Source organism: Mesoplodon densirostris, chromosome 6 (assembly GCF_025265405.1).
Source record: "Mesoplodon densirostris isolate mMesDen1 chromosome 6, mMesDen1 primary haplotype, whole genome shotgun sequence".
Lineage (NCBI taxonomy): Eukaryota > Metazoa > Chordata > Mammalia > Artiodactyla > Ziphiidae > Mesoplodon > Mesoplodon densirostris.
In genome coordinates this window covers 110042718-110046450 of record NC_082666.1, presented here as the reverse complement: position 1 = coordinate 110046450, position 3733 = coordinate 110042718, and positions in this window count along the sequence as shown.

Here is a 3733-nt window from a genome sequence, read left to right as displayed (position 1 = left end):
TGACAATAAGGAGCTATCAAGTTAGTCATGTAATCAAGTGTGGCATATTTGGGGGACAAGAGGAGCCCTGATGGAGACTAAAGCAGAAAAGTTTGTATATACAGTATAAGGTGGGACCAGATTGTAGAGGATTTTGTATGCCCAGATGAAGAGCTTACCCTTGGTTTTCTTTTTACTGAGACACCTCTAGGGGTCGATGAGCTTGGGTGCAGGCTTTCTCAACCTCAGGACTACTGACTTTTTTTTTTTTTTTTTTTGCGGTACACAGGCCTCTCACTGTTGTGGCCTCTCCCATTGCGGAGCACAGGCTCCGGACGCTCAGGCTCAGCGGCCATGGCTCATGGGCCCAGCCGCTCTGTGGCATGTGGGATCTTCCCGGACTGGTGCACGAACCCGCATCCCCTGCATCAGCAGGCGGACTCACAACCACTGTGCCACCAGGGAAGCCCAGGACTACTGACATTTTTGACCAGATAATTTTTTTGTTATGGGTGGCTGGGCCTGTACATCATAGGATGTTTAGCAGCATCCCTGGCCTATACCTACTAGATACTAGCATATCCCCCTTTTCAAATTGTGACAACCAAAAATGTCTCCAGATATTGCCAAATGTCTCCTGGGGAACAAAATTACCACTGATTGAGAAACACTAAGCTCCAATATCACAGAATAATTGGTGTTTAAGAAGGACTGTCCAGCTGTGGTTGTGTAGAACGAACAGGAGGTTGGCAGGACAGAAGCCTGAGAGAATGTGTTAGAGGCTAAGTATGGTATATTATTATAGTAAGGGCCTCCAGTAAAGTACATCTCCCTGTATTCACGACCTTGTATAATCTCCTCCTCCATTGACTTAGAGCTTGGCCATGTGACTTCCTTTGATCCATGGAATAGCAACAAACATGACCCAAGCTGAGGCTTGAAAAGCATTTGTGCATTGGTCCTAAACCTCTTGGAGCACTGCCACCACGTGACAAAGCTGGTGTGAGCCTCCTGAGGACACGTGTCCAGCTAACAGCCAGCACCAACTTCCAGATGTATGGGTGAGGCACTCTTAAGACCAAGCAGCCACAGTAAAGCTACCGTGACTATATGATCCCAGGCAAGCCAGCAGAAAAACCACCTACCTGAGCCCTGCCCAAGTGGATGGCAGTGAGATTATGCTGCTATTTTAAATCACTAGGTGTTTGTTGTGTTGTTATGATAACTGTTGTGATAACTGGAGTAGATTAAAATCAGTGGAAATGAGAAGGTGTGTACACAGACGTTTGGAATAATCCATGTTTCTTGATGACTCCTCAGCGAAGGGGCTTATTGAAAGGACAAAGCAGGTCAAAGAATATAAGAATTTCGAATTGAGTGCAAAGGTCAGTGTGAGTTAAGGAAGGAAGTTGCAAGAGCAGTCTTCAAGAAAGCATTTCTGGCAAAGCAGTTAAAAATATTAACATCTATTTTGAAAAATACAGATATTTATTAATTGCTAACAGAATGATAATAATAATATTTCAAAGATCCAGTTTAGTAAGTATATCTGAAAAGCTTTAAAGGCATTACCGAGGTAATAAGTGGGATTACGGAGGCCACTTTTTACTTTATACGGAAAAATCAGTCTTTAGAATAAACAGGAAAGCACATAAACCCAAAATCAATAACAATTTTTTGCACTAATAATAAAATTCATTCCAATGTATTAGTTATCTACTTGTACAGAACTATATTCACTTAGCAATTTGATTGCTAAGACCAAGGCTTATTAATAGAATGCCTTTCAGGGCTTCCCTGGTGGCGCAGTGGTTGAGAGTCCGCCTGCCGATGCAGGGGACACGGGTTCGTGCCCCGCTGCGGGAAGATCCCACATGCCGCGGAGCGGCCAGGCCCGTGAGCCATGGCCGCTGAGCCTGTGCGTCGTCCGGAGCCTGTGCTCCACAACGGGAGAGGCCACAACAGTGAGAGGCCCGCGTACCGCAAAAAAAAAAAAAAAAAAAAAAAAAATAGAATGCCTCTCATAATTTACTAGTTAAATTTACAGATGGCAAATATCAGTGGCATTTACAGCTTGACGGATGCTGTGAGTGTTGACCTTATTTATTGTACTATTCAAGAAGAAACAGTTCTTCGGATGTTTAGCATTTAGCTTTCTGTTTAAGAACATCAGCTTGAAGAAATGTGTCAGTCAAATCCTCTATTTTTATGACACTGAAAACAAAGTAATAAGCAATAGAGAGGATTCAGAATGAGAATAAATGGAATACAGAGTCATTACTAAAAGAAATGGAAATAAATAAAAAAGTCTAAAAAGTGGAGGGAACTGATGTGATAAAGTAAAAATAACCCAAATGCATTTTCACAAGCTATGAGAATCACCAAAGGGAACATATACATAAGTCATAGGACAAAGTGAGGGTCTCTTGAAAATAAGACGAGGTTTTTTTTTTTAAAAAAAAGGATAAAAATGGATGAATTTTAAAGATCTTATACCCATTAAGCAGCCAGTATTAAGGAAACAACAGTACTGTTGAAATTAAGATCAAAGGGTAACATACATCTGCACATATAATTTCCATAAGATTTGTTTAAAAGCTACCTCAGTCCTTGTTTAAATATTGCTGCCTGTCAAGGATTTTGGTTATTAATTTTCTCAGGTTTTGGAGACAAGAACTGTGAAAAATTATTTGGATTTGAGGATCTGGAAGATCTATGTGATTCCTAATGTGCATTAACTAGTTGGATCTTAATGTTGGACGGACATGCATTAAAGAAAGCCAGTAAAATCAGAGAATGGGGGTCTTCTGGTAAATCTTGTATATACAGAAGTTTACCAATTTTCCGGAATCGGAAAAGAATAAAATACACATAACGTTAACCAATTTGGAATCCTACCCCTACTTTCCTTTCCCCTTTCTGTCCAGTGAGTTAGCTCCCTACGCTCCTGCCAGCTCTTGATTGACCCGAGTAAACACTGTTTACGCCGAAGAGCCTACTGCCTCACTCCCAGCTCCGGCCGGGCCCCCCAACTCCAAGAGCCCCAAACCCAGGCTCCAGAGCTCTGCACGGGAAGCACAGCCGGGATCCCGGAGGCGTGGGAACCAGAGCTGGGCGCTCCTTCTCCCAGGCTGGGCAAAGCCAGGCCCCGCCGGGAAGGCGCGTGCGGCCGCGCCGGGGTGTCAGTCGCGGGCGGGCATTTTTGCGCGGGGTCAGGGGCGCGCTGGCACCGCTCCAGGGCTGGCAGAACGCGAAGCCACGTCGGAGCGCTCCATTACGACGCACCCAGGCGCCTCGCCCCGCCCGGAGGTTCCCGCCAGTGGCCAAACCAGCCCGAGTCGCCGAACTTGCCGCGGCTCCCGGGGGCAGCAGGTGGCTCCGGACTCCCCGCTGTCGCCACAGCCGGGGCGGACCGCGTGCCCCGTCGCGCCGCGGAGCCCTTTCGGTTGGCCCCACCAGGCGGGACGAAGCCGGACGGGGACCTGGAGGAGCTGACCGGACTGCGTTCCATCTTCGTCGCCTGCGAAGCGCTCAGGGCAGCTGGAGCGCAAGAAGTTCCGCACGCTGTGGGCGGAGCTGCGCGTGCTCTCGGCCGACGCCTAGGCCGGCTCCGGAGGCTGGAAGCCGATCGCGACTGCGCCTCACCTTCCAGGAGTTTGCTCTCGGCTTCTGCTGGGCCGGCCGCGGTGGACGGCGCCTTGGCTGGGGGCCGCAAGAACCAGGCGGGGTCCGACCCCAGGGACAGCGAGGAGGA